Here is a 26,472-nt window from a genome sequence, read left to right on the forward strand (position 1 = left end):
AGAGCTGGGCTCCATGCCAGCCTAGGAATGAGAATGCGGATGAAGGCGCCGCAGTCAAGGGCAGGGCCAGCTGAGGCTCGTACATGCTAATGGCGCACCCGGGGCCACCGAGCAGGGCTCACTTGAGCAAACACATGCTAAATGTCAGTACTGTGTGTCTGACTGTGGGCAGAGGCCCAGCCTGCCTCAGGAGAGGCCCAGGGACAAACAGGGCAGAAGCAGTTGGTGAAAAGATTAGTATCCAATGCTGGGGCACTTCCTCAAACAAATGAAATCACCTTGTGATCCAGCAGTTGCAGTTCTGGGAATGCATGCAAAAGAAATGAAAGCAGAGACTCCAACAGTTATTTCTATGTCCATGTTCTTAGCAGCATTACTCACAGGAGCCAGAAGGTGGAAACAACCCAGTGTCTGTCAGTGGATAGAAGGGGAAAAAATGTGATATGTACATATGATGGAATATTATTCAGCCTTAAAAAGAAGCATATTCTGCCCTGGCCAGTTTGCTCAGTGGTTAGAGTGTCACCCAGTAGACAGCAGAGTTGCAGGTTCGATTCTGGTAAAGGGCACGTACCTGGGTTGCTGTTCGGTCCCCGGCTTTGATTGGGGTCGTGCAGGAAGCAGCCAATCGATGTGTCTCTCTTGCATTACTGTTTCTCTCTCTCTTTCTCCCTCCCACTCTGTCTGAAGATAAAGAGAAAAAATTAAAATAAAAAATAAAGAAGCATATTCGGACACGTGCTAACATAGATGAACTTTGAAGACAGATCCCGTATGATTGCACTTACATGAGGAACCAGAGTCGTCTAATTCATAGGCAGGAAATAGAATGGTGGGTGCCAGGGGGTGGGGGGGGTGATGTTTAATGGGTACAGAATTTCAGTCTTGCATTCTGGAAATGGGTGGTGGAGACAGTTGCACAACAATGTGAATGTACATGATACCACTTAAAGGTGGTTAATTTTGTTACGTCTGTCTTAACACAATTGAAAAAAAAATCAGTATCTGAAATCCAGAAGGTTGTGGAGTGTGAAACCCGACAGGTATATGCTTCCATGTGTCACACAGGACATGAGGAAGGGGTTGTCAACCTGTGTCTGTGCTGTAAATGCACCCTTAATTTCCTGAACCCCTGCCCCGTGGGCTGCTCCGGCCTTCACATTTTACAATCCATCCTGATTTTGGTAGGGGAGGAGGGGTGCTCCCCTGAGAGAGTGCCTCAGGCCGCTCTTGTGGTCAAACTCAGGAAGGGGATCGCAGACCTGCCCATTACTGGTGCTTAATTAAGGAGAAGCCTGGTCGCAGCTGCGCTGCAGTGAGGCCATTGTCCCGGGTTTATTAAGAGACGGAACAGAAGGCACTTAGCTCCTAAGCGGCTCCTCGAAGGAGAATCTTAAATCATCACCTTTGTTTCTGCATCAAGAGGGAAATAACCAACACCCTGATCCAATTTCCTTCTCCTCTACTGGAAATTTACCTCAAATTATACCACACAGAGACTTTTTTCTTTAAATAAAAGATTAATCGTATTCTATTTTTCATGACAAGTCAAACAGTAAAGTGTAAGCTGGTTTTTCTTACAGATCTTCAGATGCCTTCATGGCCTAGATGGGTGTAATTACATTTTTTCTCTTAAGTCATTGAAGGGAGTTCAATTTCTTCGCGCAGTTTATTTCCCCGGCCCTCCTGTCTCTCCGATGTTAGGGTTACCAATTAAGGAAAAATACCTGATGCAAATTCACGGAGCCTTGGGTTAAAGTAAATGTTTTACTTACAGAGGGCTGCTTGACCTCTGTCAGAAATTGGCAGGACATAGCGGAGATCCAAATAGTCATACGTTCTAGAAATTTGTCCTTGTGCAATTTGTTCCAACACGATAGAGTGCACCTAGGTACACAAACCTGCGTATAGCTTACTGCACACCTAGACAACCAGGGACAGCCTACTCCTTCTACGCTACAAGCCTGTACAGCATGTTACTGTATAGGATACTGTAGGCAATTATAACAGTGGTATTCACCGAAACATACGTAAACGAAGAGAAGGTACAGTATAAAAGATAAGAAATGGTGCACTTGTGTAGGGCACTTTCCAGGAATGGAGCTTGAGGACTGGCACTGTTCTGGGTGAGTCAGTGAGTGAGCTGTGGGTGATACTACTGTACTCTCCTGTAGCCTTATACATGCTGTACAATTAAGCTACACTGAATCTATTAGAATGTCTTCTTCTTCAATAACAAATGAACCTTGGCTTACAATAACTATTTAACTTTATAATCTTTTTATTGTTTTTTTAACTTTTCAATTCTTGTGCAATACTGCTTACCTTAAAACACAAGCACGTTGGCCCTGGCCGGTTTGGCCCAGCGGCTAGAGCGTCAGCCCGCAGACCAGAGAGTTGCAAGTTCGATTCCAGCCAAGGGCATGTACCTCAGCTGAGACTTGTCTCTGGCCCTGGTTCAGGCCATGCGGGAGGCAACCACTCGATGTGTCCCTTTCATGTCAATGTTTCTCTCTCTTCCTCTCTCTCCCTCCTGCTCTATCTGAACAAAAATGGGGGAAAAAAATGTCCTCGGATGAGGATAAAGAAAACACACATACAAGGACATTGGAATAACATTACAACAGCTACGATATCACTAGGAAATAGAACATTTTCAACTCCATTACAGTCTTCTGGGGCCACTGTCACATTTGCGGCGCTTGACTATAGAGGGAATTTCAGAAGGCTGCTCAGAGTAACCTGGCAGGACCTCACTTCCCCCTTCCCTGCACGCTTGCACTGTGGCAGGTCCCCACTCACCTGCTGCCTCCCACACTGCCCCACTGGGAGCTCGACTGCTGGCCTAACGGGAAGGGTATACAATCTCCTGGCAGACGGAGCCGGGTCCGGCCCACCTTGCTTTCCCTTCAGTCTCCCATTCAGCTGTGGAAACCCTGGCTCACTTTGTTATACATCTTTCGTGGTGGTTGCTCTCAGTCCACCTAGTTTCTGGCCTCCTGGTCGACATGAACTCTGGGTTCATTCTTCACAGATATTTCGATCGCCTGCTTGAACTCGTTGATTCACCTTGAAATTCTGGATGACCCTGGATGTCTGTGATGACTGTGATTTCCTAACCATACGTTGCCTAGATCTCCAATCCCAACCTTGTTCCTTTATCTCTGAGCTTTGTTGCTAAATCCTAAGCTGTTCCTGGTATCCTTGGTCAACCATGGATACAAACAGACCGTGCTGCCTATAATTTAAATGGTTCCAAAGTACAGCACTCAAAATAAATATTTTTATCTGTCTGTAAGAGATCTTAATGAGAAAGTACAGTATTAAAATTCTTCGGTGTTAGTCTGGGCAACTCAAAAAATTAATAAGCTTATCCTAAAACAGCACTAACTTTGTGATATGGAAGTTCAGTTCATTGGCTAATCCAATCCCCATCAACCAGCTCAAAATAGAAAATGGTTGCTTTATTTTATTTTTAGAGAGAAAGAAACATCAATGTGAGAGAAATATCAATGAGCTGCCTCCTGCATGCCCCCTACTGGGGATCGAGTCCACAACCCAGGCGTGTGCCCCGACCGGGAATCAAACCAGGACCTCCCAGTCGGTGGGACAGTGCTCAATCCACTGAGCCACACCCGCAGGACATGGTTGCTTTTTATTTTGTTCTGCGTGTTTTGGGGTTTTCTGTCATTGTTGTTATGGGTGTTGCTTCACTAGAGGACTTTTGTAAGTTTAGGAAATGTAATGGACTAGAACACAATAGCTTTTTGCCACAGCCACATTGGAATACAGTCTCTAGAACCAGGCATAGCTGTGGGCTTGCCGGAGTTCCTTCCCTTGGCCTTAGTGATGCTAACTACGGATTCAGAGCACGGGGGGGGGACAACGTGACTGTCAGCGGACAGTCTCCCAGCTGGGTTCTTCGGATGGCCAGACGGCTTTTACATCTGTGTTCTCTTTCCCCTTGAGAGAAGCATTCTAAGAAATAGAGACCAAAATGCAACCTAGACAATGGCTTCCCCAAGTCATTAGCTCACCAGAATTGCATCTGACCCACAGAAGCCACAATGACCCCACCTACATTAGTGAGGCCATTCCATTCCCATCTATCAGCCTCCTGCATTGTCATTGTCACGGCGTGTCCATACTTCATTACTGAATAAGAAAAGGGATGTAGGGTTAGTGCGAATATTTGGGCTCTTTCAGAAGCCAAGACAATAAAAAAAAAAAAAAAAGAAAGGTACCTCCTGTTGGGGAGTCTAAGCTACTCCAGGGTAGAAGTTATGAAGGTGTGTCACCCAAGAGCAGCAGGAAAAGTCACAGTCTACATTTTTATACAAAATACACATTTCCACTCATTCAGTACTCATGATATTCTTATTAAGTCCAAGACACCAGGGATACCAAAGCGGGGGGGGGGGGGGGATAGCTAAATTAGAAGGAGAAATTTTAGAAAAGAGACTTTACTAGAAATGAATAATTTCTTTTTTTAAGGAAAACCCTCTAATATAAACAACATACAGCAGGTCCTCCTATAACATTGTCTGGTTCTAGGTCATTTCATTGTCATGTTGATGGGCCCTTGTTTATATCAATTAACCTATGGCAAAATTGGTGTCATTATATGTCGGTTTTCTTGAAGTCACAGGACCTATCAAAGACGTTATGTGAGGATTTACTGTACCTGCAGGTGGATTGAGGGGTAGATGGAACTTAAGCTGTAGGTGAGAACTAAGTGAGCTTCCATCCCTACTTACCACTTATCAGTTCCGCTTGCCTTCATTGATGTTGGAAGAGAAATGTGACTTCACAGATTCTAGACACAAATTTTCTAAGGTCTTCTAGGTTCCCACTTGGAGAGAGAGTGGTAATTCTCTCTCAGCAACTGTCCAATGGGCATGAACTCATCTTCATCTCCTGTGAAGGGAGTGGGTCTCAAGGTCCTGCCCTTCGCAGTGGAGACCGACTTCTCAAGCAGGCACACCCTCACTTACGGTGCACAGGCCATTCCATTCCCGTTTATCAACAGGCCCCAGACCCCAGCTCTTCCAAGTGGATGTAACTCCTAAATAAAACAAAGCTTATATGTTTTCACATAAGGCTGTGATCACATAAACACATGTTGTAAAATACATGCTCGAAAATCATCCTTGGTCTCCGAGTTCCATGGAAACCAAATACCAAGAGATGGAGGAAAGAGGAGCTGGGGGCATTTAACTTCTCATTCGGGGCCTGGAATGATTTAAATCAGACAGCCCTGATTTTATTTCTGCTGGGGTCTGGCATGTATATGAGAGCTGACTTTTGTAACCGGGATGATTGATAGGATGACATCACTTTTATGGCCATAAGACCACTTGTATAACAGTTTGTGAAGCTTGGGGGAAATATTTCTAAACATAGCCCTTGGCATGCGTCGCTGGAGCACTTGAGCTGGAGGGCAGCGCCTGCCTTCCCACAGCTACTTTCCCAGGGACCCAAAATATTTTTATACACACAGCCAAGCATTTTTCAAAAAGTATTCTGCCCCCAGATGAACAGAGTGCGCTCCCTTGCGTTATGTCAACGGCTCTCTCTGGTTCTCAGGTTGAGGCATGATGACGCAATGACTGTGTCAGAGCTGGGACATTTTCCAGACCCAAATATGGGATTAAATGTGTTAGTGAGCAGTCCTGAAACGCCTCAGGATTTCAAAAGACTGTTTGGGTTTGGGCTCTGCACATCGCCCACTCACTTTACCATACAAGTGCTATTCCTAAAATCCTTTTCCCAAAGAGCTGGCACTGGGATTATAAAGTGACAAATGGGAACTTCCAAAACTGTTTGGACTTTTGCCCCAGACGGCGGGAGTGTCGGGAGCAGAAGAGGAGGGGTGGAGGGGAGCGGTGGACAAAGGAAGAGAAATGGTGGGCGCTTCTGTACTCTCCACCTCTGTTTCCCCAGAGTGGTCTGCTGCAGCCTGCTTGGCGCTAGGTCGGGCTCCTTCTGCTTGCTCCCACAGCCCGCCCTACCCAGTGGCCATGCCAGAGAGCTCACTTAGGAAAGCAGGAATGAACCATTTCATACCCACTAGGTCGGCTAAAGTAAGAACGACAGGCAGTAACAAGGTTGGCGGGGACGTGGAAAAATGAGACCCCTCATACACTGGTGGTGGGAATGGAGAGAGGCGCAGCCACTGTGGAAGTCAGCTCGGCAGCTCCTGAAAGGGTTAAACATGGAATTACCAGTGATCCAGCTCTTCCTCTCCCAGGTGTCAACCCAAGAGAAATTAAAACATGTACATCCTCCCAAAAGCTTGTACGTGAATATCCACAGTAACGTTATGCACAATAGCCCCCAAAGTGAGAACAACCCAAATGCCTACCACTGGATGAATGGATACACAAAACACAGTCTATCCATACACTGAATGGGCTTTTATTCAGCAAAAAAAGGAATGAAGTGCTGATACTTGGTACGCGAATGAACTTTCAAAACATTATGCTTAGGGGAAGAGGCCAGTCTCAAACATCACATTCATATAAAATATCCAGAATAAGCAAATCTTTAGAGACAGAAAGTAAATTGGTGGTTGCCAGTGTCTAGGGAAGGGAGGGCCAGCTAATGGGTATAGAGTTTCTTTTGGGGGTAATGAAAGTGGACTAAATTTAAGTTGTGGTGATGGTTGTACAACCCTGTGAATATACTGGAAAACCACTCAATTGTACACTTTAAATGGACAAAGTGTTCTCTATATAATTTAAATCTTAATAAAGTGGGTTTTTTATTTTTTAAAGCTAACGAAGAGCTATGGGCTTCCTTCATTTAATGAATAAACACCCAGCTCTGCCCCAGACCAGCATTTTGGTGACACGTGGAGATTCGACAACAAAAGCATCCCGTGGATGGGAGAAACAAAACGTGCAATCAATCGATTTAAACCCAGGTTTGAGAGCCCGGTGCTGGAAGTCAGGGGGGAATGTGGAATTAAAACGTGAATTTGTAGCCAAGCGCTGAAAAGGTCCAACGTGCCGCAGAAATCTCACCGAAAGGAGCCCGCGCTGCGACGGCGGAAATGTGGCTGAGGTGTTCCCAGCCCCCGCTTTCCCTGTGCTGTTGTGGGTTTGTTTATTTTCCAGCACCTTCTCAGGCTCACTTTGGACTAAGTTGCCTATTGATCCTCTTTCGTTCTTCCAAGAGAACAGATGTGGCTTATTAGTTTGGGTTCAAATGCCTGGGTATTTGGGGCCTCAGCTCAACCGGGCTTTGATGTTGGGGAAACTGCCCTTTCCCTTCAGATTCTATCTGTAAAAGGTAACAAAACCTAACCGAGAGCATGATTTATTTATTTATTTTAATCCTCGACCGAGGATATTTTTCCATTTTTGTTCAGATAGAGTGGGAGGGAGAGAGAGGAAGAGAGGGAGAGAGAGCAAAAAACATCAATGTGAAAGGACACATCGACTGGTTGCCTCCCGCACGACCCCGACCTTGTGGTACGTGCCCTTGACCGGAATCAAACCCGCAACTCATTGGTCTGCGGGCTGATGCTCTAACCGCGGAGCCAAACCAGCCAGGGCAAGAGAATCTTTTAAAAAGTACTATTTTTGTCTCCCGGTAGCTGACATTGACTGTCATCTAGTGTAGGGGTTCTCCAGGCAGCCTCAGGCTGACATTTTCTAAAACAGATGTCAGTAAATAATCACCAAATAATTAGCACAGGTTATCTTAGATTGCGTTTCTGAATATATTTCTTTGGTGCTATAAATATGCTTCTTCGTGTGTGTGCCATTTCCTGTGTCTGCCTGTATTTGAAAATTGTGTTCAAAATCGCACTACACATTACTTGCAACTTAGAGTTTTTCCGAGTTCTTCTCAAGGTGGTAATTATGTCTGAAACATCCCTAGCGTCAAGCAAAGGCATTTATGGCTTTAAAAATATACATTCCTCCCTCTTTACAATAACAGCGAAGTAGAGTCGGGAGGCAGATGGGCAGCTGGGCCCGGCGAGAGCAGCGGGGAGAGGGGTGGACTGGAAGCAGTGGTCAGCGCCCCGCGTGGCCCGTGCGCCCTGCAGAGTCCCACCGCCTTCCCGCTGGGACTACGTGAGACACGTCCAGGTCGTTTATCTGCCCGGTGAGCCTTGGTGTCAGGTCCCAGCTCCATCACAATATCCATGTGGCCTGGGAAGGCCACTCTGACCCTCGGCACTAGATTTCCTCCTCTGTAAAATGAAGGTGTACACACACACAGACACACTTGAGAACACAGATACATATATACATACACACAGACACTTGCAAACATATACATGCACACACCAACACAGACTGACACACACATACACGCACACACACACGCATCTGTTTCTAATTGCTCTGAACATTTTAAATCCCTTTAAAAGCAAAGGCATCCTGGTCAATGGCAGTGTCCTATTCGCATGCATAGCCTGTCAGATGCCGCTGGGGCAGCTGCCCCGTGAAAGTCTGAATTAGCAGCACAGAGGCTGCGACAGAATCAGGAATATGACTGAAACTGGGCAGCATCCTCCACCGGCCCTGGGACATAACCAGTCCTGTCTCCAGTGCGTCCAGGGGCTGGAGACATCTGCTGGAACTTCCAGGCTCAGATCGCAGCGGCCAGACTCGTCTCCGAGGCCAGTGTCCCTGTCCCTGTCCCTGTCCCTGTCCCTGTCCCCGCGAGTAGTGAAGACTTCAGAAGTTTTAAGTGGGTCTCACTGTTCTCAGGAATTAATATGTTGGGATTCAAGCAGGTTTTTTAAAAGCTTATTATGGCACTTTTGGACTTAAAAGATTCCCAGACCATAAGTTAAATATATATTTAACTTAAACAAATTTTCAGTCACATTATTTAATCAGAGAGTAAACAGTACCTTTAAAACTGTCCCTGTCTGTTCCATAATTACACACTTTGGATAAGAGCCTGGTTCACAGCCAGAATCCCCAGAGCATGAGCTCAGGGACACAGGCAAAAGCAACATAGTTGGTCTTTGCTTCTTCTTGAAAACACCAAGGTGGTTAGGTAATGTTAACAGGACAGTCATTTTCCCTATACCATTTGTTTTTTCATTTAGTTTCTTTCTATCATTGTTTCACTCTTTATTTTTCCTTCAATAAAACTATCTCTGTTGATGAGGTGTTTGTAGAAAGGCAAGATTCCGTAGTATCCCCCACACTCCCCTTTTATTACAGGGTATGGAGATAGAAGAATAACATACAGGAATGAAATCATGCATCATGTTCTATCCCAGAGCCACTACTCATGGGAAAATTATTAAAATTCATCAAAGCAGAGTTTAAATAAAAATGGGCTTCCCATATTTATTAGATTAATTACTGTATCAGTCCATGGCAGAAGGAGAAAAGGGATTAAGAAAAGATGATTTCAAGAAACACAGATTTTGAAATGATCTCAAGAGCTTCATGTTATCAGTGGTAGGTAATGTCCTTGAATTACTCGATCATGGTTAAGTGCTTCAACTAATAAACATATAAAGTCAGGTACATGCCACGTCCTGTGTAATACACTTTAAATATATTGCCTTATTTAACCCTCACAACAACCCTGTGAGGTTGGTATGATTCTGATCTTGCAGACAGGAGAGTATGTCAGAGAAGTCCCTTTGTCCAAGGTGACACGGTAGGTGGCAGTGCCACATTTAAACACAGGTATGTCTGACTTTAGGACATTCCGTAGGTTCCTGAGTGATGTGCTCTACTACCATTCTGATGGCATTAAAGGTTCAGGTCGGAGAGAATCGAGTGAATGAATGGGGAGAATGTGCACATGGCAAATATCCCTCAGTGATTGCTGTGGTTTTTCAGGATTATCCAACCAAAATGCTGTTAAGACTAAACCCAGCCCTGGCACATCTGGCTCAGCGGTTAGAGTGTTGGCCCAAGGACCAAAGAGTCGCATGTTTGATTCCAGTCAAGAGGACGTACCTCGGTTGTAATTCATCCCTGGCCCTGGTCAGGGTCGTGCGGGAGGCAACCAATTGATGTGTCTCTCTCACATCGATGTTTCTCTCTCTCTTTCCCTCTCTCCAACTCCATCTGATGATAAATGGAAAAATGTCCTCTGGTGAAAATTTAATTTAAAAAAAAAAAAGACTAAACCCACCCCACCCGGCCAGTGTGGCTCAGTGGATGGAGCGTTGTCCCAGGGACTGAGAGGTCCCAGTTTGATTCCCAGTCAGGGCACATGAGGGGTTGCAGGCTCAATCCCCAGCAGGGGGCGAGCAGGAGGCAGCCCATCCATGTTTCTCTCACATCAATGTTTCTGTCTCTCTCCTTCCCATCCTCTCTCTCTATCCCTCAGTAACTGCAGTGGTTTTTCAGGGCTATCCAACCAAAATGCTGTTAAGACTAAACCTAGCCTTGGCCAGTCTGGCTCAGCGGTTAGAGTGTTGGCCTGAGGATCTCTCTCTCTAAAATAAATCAGTAAAAACAAACAAAAAAGGACTAAACTGCCCCTTCTCTTAACTGTCCAGGCTGTGTTGTGACTGAACCCCCCTACCTGTTGCCTGTCCTTCCTGCTCCGGACTCTATCACGTTAAGATTCAGGTGCCCTTGTGAAACATGGTGTAAAGTAATCAAACTCAAAACAGCTGAGTTCACTTCTCAAATAGCTGAACGATGTTCAGCTGGGTGTCTACCCTTGGGTTGAGATTCACATAGGGCTGATCCAATATCTAATAAAGTTTTAAGAGCTTTGGAGAAAATGCCCACTGTGGGGAAATGTGGGATATTTTGCCTTTACCTACTTTATCTGCTTTCTTCCCAAATTGAGGATGTTGATATGAAATCCATCAGATAAGCTTTCTTACAGCTCTTTTCATTCTAATCTCAGTTTGGGAAATTTCCAAAGAAAATGCCTGGGCTTTTACAAATTGGCCACAGAAATAGCGATTTCTCCAGGGCCTTTTCACTTTGTCATGCAGACACTTCTTGGTTCTTTAAGTTTGAAAGAGTTAAGAGAAAAGATGGAATGTCTCGGGAATGTTGGCGGGGAGGCCGCGGCTCTCCCCTCTCTGCATCTCACCCTGGACGGGCTCCTGGGACCAGGAGACCTCAGGATGGCTCTGGGTTCATGCTCTTTCCTCGGTTCTGCCCAAAACGCCACCTCTGTGTCTGGAGAGGGAGAGAGGCGCAACTGTCTGCAGGGTGAGGCTTGTTTTCACCTTGTCCCTGGAGAGTTCCCAGACACAGGGAGAAAACATTTGAATTAGCAGCCATTGGCTTATCCTTGAGGGAAAACAGGCACTGAAGATTAGTGGAGACGGTGGTGAGGGGAGGTAGAGGGGAGAAAAGTAGAACAAGAGGAAACGGAGTTATTTTGACTGCATTTTTTCCTTGCCTGATTAAATCTAATGACATCTGAACTTTGCATTACTAAAAGAACCCGGCTCTGAATGTGGGGCCTGGGACCAGAGGGTGAAGGCGGGGCCTGGAGCTGGCATGGCTGCGGGGGCGCCTGGCGCGGAGGACCTGCTCTGTAGCTGGGACCAGCTGCTGTGGGACCTGACTTGCCGGGCGCTGAGGAGGTGCAGAGGGGACAGCCTGCAGGTCCTGCAGCTGATGCTGAAACCATGGTGCTTCTCCAGGGCTGTCTACCAGGTGGGACCTGCATCTACTCTTACGTTTCTTTGCAGCATAAGAAGTGTGGGGAATGGTGTTGAAGGGGTGGAAACTATTGTCACATGCTAAGGACTATGAAGTGTGTTATAATAATGGGGGGGGGGATAATCATTAATTGAGCATCCTCTTCGAGGGGCCAGGCACTGTGAGAGGTGCCTTGTAAGCAGTATCTAATTCCATTTTCCAAACCACCAGATAAAGTGGGTGCTTATGACGCTATTTTGGAGGCGAGGTGATTGAAACTCAGGGAAGGACTTGCGTTGTGCAAAGTCAGCCAGTTGGTAAATGACAGAGCCCTGCAGTTTAAACCAAGGATTTTCTGGACACAGAGAAGAGGCTGCTCTTTCCACAAGTTCATGCTCCTCTTACCGGAGACTGTTTTCTCCACGTGCGTGTCGGGGTGGTGACAAGCTGTAAGGGGCCTGTGGCTGTGGGGTCAGGAGGCGAGGAGGGAAATGCTGAGCAACAATAGGAAGGCCTTTGGTGACTCAGCTGGTGGCCTCTGAAGTCAGACGTTTCCACAAACTCCTTTCAAATGTAAGAAAAAGAGAAACATTTCTGCAGGAAGGTAGCCTGTCTGAGTCCATTGGCTGGGGGTGCCTAGCGCTTCAAAGAGGGAGACTTTTCCCTCTTCATCCGTCCAGACTGGTGTCATTTTGCCACGGAGACCTCAGTCCCCACAGCCCAGCCTGAGAGGAAGGAGCCAGAGTGACTGAGGGGGTGAAGGCTAAGTAGTAAGGTTCTGGAATGGGGTGCCACCAGCTCTTCCTCAGTTGACGGTGTTTCGTAATCCAGCGTCTTGCACTAAGTCAACGTGCGTGGTTTTGGCTCTCTCTCCTTGCCAGCTGGCTGGTCGCATGCTTGGAACCAGGCAGGCCCCGCTGGCCTTTGTATTTTGAGATGTAATTTGGCGGCGCAAATCCTTTAATGAACTGTAATGACTAAACAATGCAGGACCATGAGCCACCCTCCTCCCTCCCCTCCTTAAGGAATGAATGTCTGGACTTACATGGAAGAGACAGCTCCTTGGAAGATGTGCCCAAGAGCCCTTGGTTGATCTTACAGAGGAATACAGCCCTCCCAGGACCCTCCTCCTAGACCCTCCCCCCAGGACCCCTCCTCCCAGGACCCTCCTCCCAGGACCCCTCCTCCCAGGACCCTTCTCCCAGGACCCTCCTCCTAGACCCTCCCCCCGGGACCCTCCTCCTAAACCCTCCTCCCAGGACCCTCCTCTCATGACCCTCCTCCCAGGACCCCTCCTCCTAGACCCTCCTCCCAGGACCCCTCCTCCTAGACCCTCCTCCCAGGACCCTCCTCTCATGACCCTCCTCCCAGGACCCCTCCTCCTAGACCCTCCTCCCAGGACCCCTCCTCCCAGGACCCCTCCTCCTAGACCCTCCTTCCAGGACCCTCCTCTCAGGACCCTCCTCTCAGGACCCCTCCTCCTAGGACCCTCCTCCCAGGACCCTCCTCTCAGGACCCCTCCTCCTAGACCCTCCTTCCAGGACCCTCCTCTCAGGACCTCTTCTCACTGCCTATTGGCATTTGGACTGGAGACTGTTCAAGTGGTTTCTGGAAACAAGATTTCTCCCCCCCGAATTCTTGTGTTCGAAGGGCACATACCTATTGTTTTACTAATAACAGCAAATATGTTCGTAGTCGACCTTATATAAATGAAATGTGAGAGGAGTCCTCCCAAATTTGACAACAATCTAAAAAATGTATGTACTGTTTCCAGTGACGACTTGTGACTCTGAAAGAAACCTGGAAACAAGGTTCCCTGATGGGAGATTCAGTCTGGTGGTTGGTCTGCCACCTGAAGATTTTTCTGAAACCCTGGTGTGGAGTCCAACTTCAAGCAGCTTGGCCTTTGGGGTGACTTCTCAGTCGAGGTCATTCTGCCTGAGCTGTTGCTGTGCTTGTGAATGAATTTTAGGGTCCTGGCTTCCTACCTCCGTCTCCCACTTTCTCTTTGCCTTCTCTCATGTCTCAGAGAGTTATATAAACCCTGAGATTCTAAATCAGGGAAGCCCCAGTTCTAGGGGCTTTCGCAGGACTTGCTTCATGTGTTAAGAGCACTGTAAAGAACACTGAAATGTATTGGCCACCACGTTGTGGGGGGAAAGTGTGCTCTTCCAGTCACCCACACTTAGCAAGCAGCAGCTGTGCGCCTGCCCTTTGCTTTCTCTGTGAGAGTGGGGGTGACAGCTCCGCGGCCCCGTGAGAATTAAATAAGGGCACATGTGTCCAGGTGTGCTGCGAATACTCAGTACTTGCAAATGGGAAGTGTTGTTGTTTGATATATTGTATTCTTACTGTTTTTTATCTTGGGGAAAGTTCACCAAGGGTGCCTTTAAATTTTAGCGGTCAGGTGACTAATGGCCATTTTTATGTATTTTGTGTAGGGAATTGTCTAGGAAAAACTGTTTCCTTTTACTGTCACACGACTACTCTCACACTCACAACACTTCTGATGCCAAATACGAGGGTTTCCCCCACACGGGGCAGTTCTGACACTCACCGGAGTTTGCGCAGGCTCCACAGGGTAAGGGCTCAGTCCCGAGGGGTAGGTCCCCAGTGACCCACAACTTCTGTCCAAGTTGGCTACAAATTGGAGCTTCCCGGAATCCCCTCTCTGGGTTTACTCATTTTCTAGAACAGCTCACAGAACTCAGAAACACACTGCCACTTGTACTGTAGGAGAAAGGATACAGATGAACAGCAGATGAAGACAGGTGCTTCTGTCCCCGTGGAGGTGGGGGGTGTCGTCCTCCCAACATGTAGCTGTGTTCACCCATCTGGTGAAAAGCTGTTTGAACCCTGTGCTTTTGGGATTTTTATGGATGCACCTTCACATTAGTATGATTGATCATGGACTTAGTCTTCCTAGCGGAGGGGTGGGGCTGACAGTTCCGAGTCTCTAACCACGGCTTGTTTTCCTGGTGACCAGCCCACCCAGAACCACAGCACTGAAACAAAGACACTACTGTCACCCAGGAGAGTCCCAGGGATTTCAGAGCCGTGTCGGGAACCAGGGTCAAGGACCAAATATTAAAACAAAAGATGTTCCCAGTGTTCTTATCACCCAGGAAATTACAAGGGTCTCAGGAGCTCTGTGCCAGGAACTGGGACAGGGACCAAAATATATATATTTGTATTATTTCATAGAGATGCTTTCATGGTTCACAGTTTCTCACTGGCTGAGGTGATAGCTGTCAAACCCTGGCTGGACTTGAAATTCAACTGGGGAGCTTTTTTTTTTTTTTTAATTTTTTTTTCTTTATTGATTTGAGAGAGAAAGGAAGGGAGAGGGAGAGAGAGATAGAAACATCAATGAGAGAGGACATCGACTGGCTGCCTCCTGCATGCCCCCCTTGGGGATCAGGCCCGCAACCTGGGCATGTGCCCTGACTGGGAATTGAACCAGCAACCTCTTGCTACATGGGTCGACGCTCAACCACTGAGCCACACCAGCTGGGCACAACTGGGGAGCTTTTAATATCACCCATGCCCAGGCCTGACTCCCAGAGATCCTGATTTAATCGATCTGAGATCTGCGTATTGGTAAGTTTTCAAAGCTTTCCAGGTGATTGTCATGTGCGGTCCGGCGGGAGAGCCCCTGAGCTGAACGAGCTATTTTATGTCATGAAACCCCCAGTAGGTGCATCAGAGCCACTGAATGAAGGGGACAATTTAAAAACATATGTATTAATTCCAGGAGCCCCACCGCAGACTTAACGATTAAGAATGTTTTGGAGTGGGGCCTGGCAATCTGCATTCTTAACATGTGATTCACGATATGAGTGGTAACCACTAACAGAGAACCAAAAGTATTATGTGGACCCTAAAAATAAGGATCAGAGGCAGTGACTTGGCAAGGTCAGCATGAGGATGAACTCAGTTCAAATTAAGTCCATTCCTTGGTCCACATAAGGTGCTCAGTAAATGTTAGCTGCTTTTATTGTTATTGCAAGATTGAAAGGGTGCACCCACATTTACCCCAAACTATGAAGAAAATACGATCTGTTACTCAGGATGGCAGTGACCTTCTCTGAAACAGGTTCATCAGCAGCTCTGGAGGGGGGACCTTTCTCATTTTCAGGTCCCCATTGACTCCCCAAACAGGGAATGCAGGCAGCTCGGTCTCCTCTCCGCAGGGACGTTGGTCTATCTGACTTGCCTCTTACCCAGTACTTCATCACGTTACTCTCCCACACAGCTGTTATTTGTGGAGCCTGAACTGTCCATAATTGGGGATGGGAAAGCTCTAAAAGGAGAAAATTTCCCTGGCCGGTTTGGCTCAGTGGTTAGAGCATCTGCCTGCGGGCCAGTGAGTCACAGGTTCGATTCCGGTCAATGGCACGTACCTCCGTTTCGGTACTTTGATTGCAGTTCCTCCCGGCCCTGGTCCGGGTTATGTGGGAGGCAACCAGTTGATGTGTCCCTCTCATGTCAATGTTTCTCTTTCTCTCTCTCTCTCCCTCCCTCCTTCCATCCCAGTCTATCTGAAGATAAGTAGAAAAATATCCTCGGGTAAGGATAAAAAAGAAATAAATAAAAGGAGGACATTTTTTAAACTGTACAAATTTAGGTGTTTAAAGAAAACCACAGCAACATTACAAATATAAGAAAGGTGACAGATCTCATAAGCATCACAAAATCCAGAAAAAAATGACACAGGTGTATTAACTGCCTAACATCTCTAGTAATACTTTTTTCCCCTACATATTTTGGCTTTCTACTCTTTTTCTTATTTTTTATTTTTTTCAATGACAACATTCAATATTTTTTATATTAGTTTCAGATATATGGCATACTGTTAGACATTTATATAATTTATATAGTAATCTCCCGGATAGGTCTAGTACCCACCCAGCACCATACATAATTATTAAAATATTACTAATATTTTTAATTTATTCATTTGATAGAGAGACATCTATTCGTTGTTCCGCTTATTTACGCATTCGTTATTTGCTTCTTGTATATGCCCTAACTGGAGATCAAACAGCAACCATCTGACTGTTCTCTGTATTTATGAGTCTGTTTCTCTATTGCTTGTTCATGTATTCTGGTTTTTAGATTTCACATATAAATGAAATCGTATGGTATTTGTCTTTCTCTGTCTAATTGTTCTCACTTAGAATTACCCATTAATTACCCATTAGGTTCATTCATGTTGTCAAAAATGGTAAGATTTCATTCTTTTTTTATGGCTGAGTAATATTCTGTTGTATATTTGCACTTGAGTTGCTTCCATATCTTGGCTTTTGTAAATAATAATACAATGAACATAGGGATGCATATGTCTTTTCAAATTAGTGTTTTGGATTTCTTTGGATAAGTATCCAGAAGTGGAATTGCTGGGTCATGAGTAGTTCTGCGTTTAATTTTTTTGAGGAGCCTCCATACTGTCTTCCTTAGTAGCTGCACCAGTTTGCAACCCCACTACAGTGAACGAGGGTTTCCTTTCTCCACAGCTTCACCAACACTTGCTGTTGATTTACTGACCGTAGCCCTTCTGACAGGTGTCAGGCGAGCATCTGCTCATGTCTATTGGCCATCTATCTGTATGTCCTCCTTGTAGAAATGTCTATTCAGGCCCTCTGTCCATTTTTTAATGGATTGGGGGGTTTTGGTGTTAAGTGTTATGAATTATTTATAAATTTGGGGTATTAACCTCTTACCACTGTATCATTGGCAAATATTTTCTCCCAATTGGTAAGTTGTCTTTTCATTTCGTTGATGGTTTCCTTTGCTGTGCAGAAACATTCTAGTTGATGCAGTCCTGTTTGTTTATTTTTTCTTTTGGTTCCCTTACCCAAAAAGATATCCCAACAAAAATATTACCAAGACTAATGTCAGAGAGTTTACTGCCTGTTTTCTTCTAGGAGTTTTATGGTTTTAGGTCTTACATTTAAATCTTTAATCTATTTTGAGTTTATTCTTATATATGGTGTGAGAAGGTGGTCTAGATTCTTTTACTTTTTTGCATGTATCTGTCCAGTTTTCCCATCACCATTTATTGAATTGAGTGTTTTTACCCCATTGCATATTCTTGCCTCCTATGTCACAGATTATTCACCATATAAATATGAGTTTCTTTCTGGGTTCTCTATTCTGTTCCATTGATCAATGTGTCTATTTTTATGCCAGTACCTTGTTGTTTTGATTAATATAGCCTTACAGTATAGTTTGAGATCAGATAACATGATACCTTCAACTTTGTTATTTTTTCTCAAGATTGCTGTGGCTATTTGGAGTCTTTTGTGGTTCCATATAAAATTTAGGATTATTTGTTCTAGTTCTGTAAAAGATGCCATTATTGCATTGAATCTATAAATTGCTTTGGGTAGTATAGACATTTTAATGATGTTATCTCTTCCTCTCCATGAGTATATGCTTCCATTTATTTGTATCTTCTTCAACGTCTTATAATTTTGGGAGTATAGGTCATTTAGCTCCTTGGTTAAATTTATTTCTAGGTGTTTTTGATGTAATTGGAAATGGGATCTTTAATTTCTTTTTCTGAGACTTCTTTATTGATGTATAAAAATGCAACCGATTTTTGTTTATTAATTGTGTGTCCTTACTGAATTCATTTATCAAGTCTAGTAGTTTTTTGATGGGATCTTTAGGGCTCTCTGTATAGTATTATGTCATCTGCAAATAATGACAGTTTTACTTCTTCCTTTCCAATTTGGATGGCCTTTCCCTCCACCTTGTCTGATTGCTGTGGCTAGGACTTTCATCCTTGTCTTGTTCCTGATCTTAAGGAAAGTGCTTTTAGCCTTGGCCAGTTTGGCACAGTGGTTGGAGCATTGGTCTGAGGTCCAGAGAGACCCAGGTTCAGTTCCCGCTAAGGGCATGTACCTCCGTTGCAGTTTGTCCCCGGCCAATGGCAACCACTCGATGTGTCTCTTTTACTTCGATGTTTCTCTCTCTCTCTCTTTCTCCCTCCAACTCTATCTGAACAAAAAATGGAAAAATGTCCTCAGGTGAAGATAAAAAAGAAAATGCTTTTAGCTTTCCTCAATGAGTATGATGTAGCTGTGGGTCTGTCATATATGGCCTTATTTTATGTTCCCACTTTGCTGTCAGTGTTTATCATAAATGGATGCTGGATTTTGTCAAAAATTTTTTCTGCATCTTTCAATATGACCATATGATTTTTATCTTTGGTTAATGTGGTGTATCATGTTAACTTATTTACGGATATTGTACCAACCTTTCATTCCAAGAACAAATCCCACTTGATGGAGGGGTATGATCTTTTTAATGTGTTCCTGAATTTGGTTTGCTAATTTTTTTTTATCTTCACCTGAGGACTTTTTTTTTTTTTTCCCCCACTTATCTTCAGATAGAGCAGGAGGGAGAGGGGGAGGAAGAGAGAGAGAGAGAAACATCAATGTGAGAGAGACACGTGATTGGGTGCCGCCCACATGACCCCAGCTGGGGCCAGGGACAAACCGCAACCAAGGTACGTGCCCTTGACAAAATTGAAGCCGTGACATTTTGGTCCTCAGGCCAATGCTCTAACCACTGATCCAAACCAGCCAGGACAGTTTGCTAATATTTTGTTAAGGGTTTTACATTCTATGATCATCATGCATATTGGCATATAATTTTCTTTCTTCATGGTATCCTTGTCCGGTTTTAGAATCAGAATAATACCGGCCTCAAAAAATGAGTTTGGGAGCCTTTTCTCCTCTTAAATTTTTTGAATAATTTGAAAAGATAGGTGTTAATTCTTCTTTGAATGTTTAGTGGAATTCACCTGTGAAGCCATCTGGTCCAGGAGGTTTGTTTGTTTGTTGGGTTTTTTTTTTTAATTATTTATTTGATTGTGTTAGTAGTTATTGGTTTGTTTAGATTTTCTGGTCTGTTTTTTAACGCAGTCTTGGAAGATTATATGTTTATGGGAATTTATCCATTTCTTCCAGATTGTTCAATTTGTTGACAAATAATTGTTGCTAGGATTTTCTTATAATCCTTTGCATTTCTGTGTTGTCACTTCTCTTTCATTTCTGATTTCATTTATTTGGATCCTCTCTTATTTTTGATGAGTCTGGTTAAAGTTTTATCAATTTTATTTGTATTTTCAAAGAACCAGCTCTTGGTTTCATTGAACTTTTGTATATTTTTAGACTCTTTTGTTTATTTCTGCTTTGCAATCTCAATTATTTCCTTCCTTATGCTCCTTATGGGCTTTGTTTATTGTTCTTTTTTTAGTGCCTTTAGATGTATGATTAGCTTATTTGAGATTTTTGTTTATTTCTTGAAGTAGACCTGTATTGCTATGAATTTCCCTCTTTATTTATTTATTTATTTATTTATTTATTTATTTATTTATTTATTTAAATTCTCACCCAAGGATATTTCTCCATTTATCTTCTGATAGAGTGGGAGGGAGGGAGGGAGGGAAGAAGGGAGGAAGAGGGGGAGAGAGAGAGAGAAACGATGTGAGAGAGACATATTGACTGGCCACCTCCCGTACGACCCCAACCAGGGCCAGGGACCAAACTGCAACCGAGGTATGAGCCCTTGATGGGAATCGAACCCGCAACTCTCTGGTCTGTGGACCGACGCTCCAACTGCTGAGCCAAACTGGCCAGGGCTGAATTTCCCTTCTACAGTTGCTTTTGCTGTGTCTCATAGATTTGGGGTTATTGTGTTTTCATTTTTATTTGTCTCAAGATATCCTTTGATTTTTTCCTTGATTTTGTTGTTAACCCATTCATTGTTTAGTAGCATGTTATTTAGCCTCCATGTGTTTGTGTGTTTTCAGTTTTCTTCTTATAACTGATTTCTAGTTTCATACCACCGTGGTTGGACAAGATACTTGATATGATTTCAGTGTTAAATTTATGGAGACTTGTTTTGTAGCCTAACATGTAGTATACTCTGGAAAGAGTTCCATGTTTGGCCGCCTACTCTTCGATGTCTTCAAATGATTTTGTAATATTTCTGTAGAGACAAAAGAGGAAGATAAACTGGACTTTCCTCTAACATGGCTAATCAAAATTTTTTTCTCTTTTTAGTGCTAGTTTAGAAAGGTTTCTTTCAGATTCACAACTTGTCATTGGAAATATTATTCACATTTTAAAAACTGTTTTTGAATTTGAAAAGCTTTCTCTCAAGTTTCTTTGGTATATGATGTATGATCAAACAAACTTGTTCATAATAAAAGTATAGGTGTGTGCCCTTTAAACACCCGAATTCCGAAAAAAATTCAATTGCATGCAATTCATAGAAAAAATTATTTGACTTTTTTGTAATGGTGCACAGTGCATATTTAGACCCCTGACAGGGGACAGCTTCTGCATTGACTGGGGATTATGAAAACTGCACCCTCTACTTATAATTTTACTGTTTGATAATTAGAAGATTTCTCCACTGACTAGCTTCTGGCTCTTAGCTTTTTTTTAAATCCTCACCCAATGATATTTTTGCTTTTATATTCAGATAGAGCAGGAGGGAAGAAGAGAGAGACAGACAGACAGACAGACCAATGTGAGAGAGACACATCGCTTGGTTGCCACCCACATGACCTCAACCCCTGCTGGGGACAACTGCAACCCAGGTACCTGCCCTTCGCTGGAATCAAACCGGGACTCTTTGGTCCTCGGGCCGACGCTCTTACCACTGAGCAAAACCGTCCAGGGCTGGCTCCTAGCCTTTTAAACTGTGTCCTATGTGGAGGGGCATTCCTGCACAGCCGGGTGCTGTGAGATGGAGTGGTGACTGGTTAAGATCTGGCCCTGTCCCTTCACGTACAATTTTGGGTGAGGAGCATGGCGGGAAGCAGTGCCTACGCTAGAACTGCTCATTTTTACCTTCTCATAGATGGAAGTGACTGCGAACTTCATAAATACATCCCACTGAACTCAAACTACATGTACCCCAACTCGACTTCCCTTTTGCTGAATTCCAAACAATGCCCGTGGCCATGCTGATGCTACCTGATCAAGAGGGAAAGTTTAACAGAGGGGAAGTTATTGTAGAAAGAAACATTATTCACAACTGAAATGCATTAGCTTCACGATGAATCTACCTCTGTACCTTCCCACCCCAGCTCCAGCACCCCCAGTTATGCAGGACAAACTGTAAGAAGAATTAAGTAAATAAGACCAACAACCTGAATTACTGCCATGCCATGAATTGCTTCTGGCCCCAAAGAGGTAGAACATGTGTATGGCATATGTACACCTGTTTTAGATTATTATTTTTTTTAAGTTGGATGTCATTTTTTATTTTACTTTTGGTCTGTTTGTAGAAACTGCATCCTTTATTAGAGTTGTCCACTTTGTTTGTTTTTTTTTATTTATTTTCTAATGCCTGCCAGACAAAGCACAAAAGAGACAACACGCCCGGTCTTCCTGGTTTCAGGATGTGAGATGTGTCAGAGATACTAGGAGAGGGACAGTCCCAGGGGACATTCCCACCTTCCTCCAAGACGTGTGGTTTGTTACATGGTTTTAAAATCATCCGTGGTTCCTCCATCTCTGCTGCTTCTAGAAAGAAATATGGACCAGTGGCTGGAGTAACCATTCAAGTGTCAGAATTTGGGGAGAGTCCTTTTTGAAGTGTATGTACCTGGTTCTGACCCAATGCTCTGACAGTAGCTCTGTGGTTCGCAGAGTCAGGCCAGCAAGGACCTGTACATACCCCATTTCCTACAGACACTGTAAGAAAAACATGGCAAATGAGCTAACATGTGAGATCGCCTTATCATCCTGGCAGGGGTGTGTCATCACGGGGAACGGTGTGCACTTTCTTCTTCGCAGAAATCATGCTTCTATGCTGAGAGGTTCTAGAAACAGGGATGTTTTGAAAACAAAACTTTCACAGTTATGTGCATGATTAATTAGGATGATGTCAGGGGTAAATTCTAACGACAAGCCATTTCTCTACAATGAGATTGGGTTTTCATTTGTATCTTCTTAAACAACTAGTACAACCAGTCTGGGGCCTATGGATTACGCCGTGAGCCCAACAAACGTTTCCACATGTGGAAAGTTGGGCTTTGATTCTCAATTTGCTAGTTTTGCTGTTCCCCTTTCATCATTTTGTTACAGCGATGTACGTTTTCAAAAGGCTGTGCCCTTTGTATTATTTAATGCCTGCATATGGTGTGGGGCTCAGCCTTCTCTACGAAGATCTGCAACATATGTTGCGGTGAAAGGGGGAGAACATAGGCTCCACCAAGAAGAACAATTAGCCAGTTTATTAGGTTTGTTTGTAACTCTCGGCAAGTCTGCGTTTGTTTTCACCTTCTGACAGTCATTGGGGCTGTTGGTGCCTGTCCATAAAGGATGGTGTGTTTGCATTCACCAGCGTGCTGGATCGTCACACACCCTGCCTCCCGCAACAGTGTTTTCTTACATTGACACAGACTCACGTCTTCTTGGTAGGACTGGAAGCGAAAGTCTCGTTCTTGCATTTTCTAATGTCTCCTCTTTGATGTGGACACGATTTGCAAACAGCCTCCAAGCTCTGTTATAACACAGCTTTGAGTGTGAAGGAACATGTTCTCATCTTCCTTGAAAGCACTTTCCTGGTTCCGGTGAGAAAATAAAGCTTTGGGAGGTTTAGCATTCTCTGTCAGTTATCTGGATCCTCTTTCTCATTGGGTCGGTTCCTCCCAACATGCTAATCTACTTTCAAAATGAATGCTGTGGAAATCCACTCTGTGTTTTAGCTTTGGACCAATATCAAACTACATATGAATAGTGAGGGCTTCTAAAAGTCTACTTAGGGGGGTCTGGAGATAGTAATCCCGTTGGAAGGGGTATAGCCCATTTTTTACTTAAATTGTATGTATGTTTGGGGTCTCTTGAAGTGGGCTGATGGAGAATATGGGGGATCTAATTTCCCTGTCATTGCCTTGAAAAAAATGGCATTTAAGTAAATGGAGAGTTTTTGCCTAACAACCTCAAAAAGTCCTAATCTTGAGGGAGGAGGGGGATAGATGGAGGTGGAAGAGGGCATAAAGGAGATAAATGGTGATGGAAAAAAATAAAATAAAAGTTTTTAAAAGTCCTATTCTTTACAAGCTGGTGTCTTTTCAGAGTCCCATCAATTGAGAGATAATTTTTTTACACATCCTAACTTAAAAAAAAAAACATACTCGATGTCTTTTTAGAGTTTACAGAGTACTTTCAAATGCATTCTCCTATTTCTCACTACGAGCTCCGAGCAGTTAGCGGCTGGCCTCCTGTGGGGGAGGATCTCAGCAGCTACACTCCGGACATTCATTTTGGAGTAAGGGTCCCCCAGGCCAGGGCCAGTGGGTATGGATGCCCCTTTCCGCAGTCACTTGGAAGAAGAGGGCTAGCAGCCGATGCTGAAGTCAAGTATTCTGAATTATATTTCTAGTTTTTACAGTGAATCAGAGTATGGCATACTCTGCCTCAGCTTCCCCACAAATTAAGATTCATTCATTCACTTATTTATTCATTCATGTTTTGTTCATTCATCTAACAAATAATGAACAAACACCTGCTATGTGCCAGATACTGTGCTAGGTTCTGGGGATGGGATGGGACGAGTCCATGTTCTTACAGAGGTTGCATTCCCAGGGTAGAAACTAGACAATCATTCATTTACTCAACAGCGCTAATACTATAGTTACACAAGCTCAGGTAAAATCAAAATTAAAATTGCTTTGAGGACAAGGTACGTGATGACCTAGAAGGGTATAACACGGGAACTTACCTGTTTTGAGATGTCAGGGAAGGCTTCCTGAGGAGGCAATATATGAGCAGAGATCTTAAAGACAAGTGGGAGTGAACTGTGTACCAACCCAAAGTTGATGCCGTGGACGGGAAAATAAGAATACTGAGTTTACCCTGGTCAGTTTGGCGCAGTGGCTAGAGCATTGGCCCACGGACCAAAGAGTGGCAGGTTCAGTTCCAGTCAAGAGCATGTTCTTTAGTTGCGGTTCCTCCTCAGCCCTGTTCCGGGTTGTGCAGGAGGCGACCAGTAGATGTGTCTCTCTCACATCAATGTTTCTCTCTCTCCCTCCCTCCCTCCTACTCTATCAGAAAATAAATGGAAAAAAATACCCTATGGTGAGGATTAAAAAAAAAAATACTGAGTTGGTTAGGCGTAACAATCAAGTGTCCTTATTTAATAAATAAATGTGTTTTATATCATTTACAATAATGATGAGCATACTGCTTGACCACTGGAAGCTCTCCATTAAGCACTGTCCTAACCCTGCACTGGACTTTGTGAAAACCAGCTGGTCTATGTTGGAAACCTCACCACCCCGCCTCAGCTGGACATTTTCTTCATTCCCAAGGGTGTGAGCTCATTACTACGCCAGGTGGATTCCCAATAAATGCTGATTGTGCAATCTGATTATTTTCACGTCATGCTGACTCCCTTTGGAAGATGGAAGCAGGGTATTGGGTCTCTGTCACCTTTCTGAGTCAGAGGGGAACTTCCTGATTAGGGCCACACCCTGCAGATTGAGAAAAAACACGCAGCTCAGAACGAGGTGCTAATTCTGGAATAAGGATCCACTAACAATCACTTTTTAACTGAAGCATTGATTCATTTTTATCACAGGGCACCTCAGTCAATTAAAGTAAGCCGGGCTTCCACAGGGATGCCTTGGCAATCTCAGTGACCTACAGAAATGTATTTCTCACCCGGTAAGTCCGGCGATGTTCTGGTGGATACACAGTTTTCCACAGGTCCATTCAGGATCATCTCGTGCCTCTATCCTCTAAGGGCTCAGTGGCCTATTCACTGAGCAAAGGGAGACAGAGAAGGGAAACACCCAGGAAACTTTTTATGGATCTTCCCTTCTACTCACATCCCATCGGCCAGAATGCAATGTCATGGCCACGCCCAACGGCTAGGGGTGTGGGGAAGGCAGAGGGTGGGCAGCTGGCTCACCTGTCACAAAGGGTCAGCTTAGCCTGGGGTAAAGACACGCCCTGGAGTCAGGCAATTAAATTTAAGTCCTAATCACCAGACCAGACCTTGTCATCTATAAAATGGAAATAATAGCTCTACTGACCACTTAGTTATCTTTAGGACTGAATGAGACATTACATGTAAAATACTTAGACCACGCCTCATAAAGAATACATGTGCAATAAATGTGCCGCCTTCGTTATCGATGTTTTCATTTGCTACAAGATAAAAGCAAATGTAATCCTTTTGTGTTATCTCATCTCAGAAATGAGTGGGGATACAAAACAATATTCCTGAATTTCTCCAAGAAGACAAAAAGCCCTCGATTATCAACATTTGGAGAGGATTGTTCTTCCTGAGCCTCCTGGAAGTTCCCAGGGGAAATGTAAGAAAGTCTGACAGTTTTGTCAGGAAATAAGCAAGCTGCAACGCATCACGTGGGTGGTTCCGGTGTCTTAGGTGGCGTCTGCGGCTGGAAGAAAGCCGCAAGGTTGGTGTCTCCCAGAAATCAGAAGGCCGCTCTGTTCTGTCCTCCCTCCCGCGAGCCCAGTCCAGGCGCAGGGCTGCCTGTCCCGCACCGCGAGCCTGTTGGCGCTTCCCCAAGTGAGCACCTGGTTGACAATCTCCCTGTTCTGAGACAGCCGCTCCGGCTTTTCCACAGCGCCTGCTGGTCTGGGCCGAGCAACCTGCAGTTTGTTTTCTCTCTAGGCCAAGGCAGGCCACCTTGGAGCATTTTCCCAGCAAGAGGAAGTGCTGGCTGATGGTCAGCCCTGGGGGCACTTTGCAGCTGACACCTCCTTAGCGGGCGCTGCCCCAGGCCGGGCAGCAGAAGGGCACGGAGTGCCAGCTCTCTGCACTCAGGAGGTCGGAGTCGGGAGAGGACGGGGTTGGTGTGCCTTCTTTT

The sequence above is a fragment of the Molossus molossus genome, unplaced genomic scaffold, assembly GCF_014108415.1.
Source record: "Molossus molossus isolate mMolMol1 unplaced genomic scaffold, mMolMol1.p scaffold_m16_p_32, whole genome shotgun sequence".
Classification (NCBI taxonomy): Eukaryota; Metazoa; Chordata; class Mammalia; order Chiroptera; family Molossidae; genus Molossus; species Molossus molossus.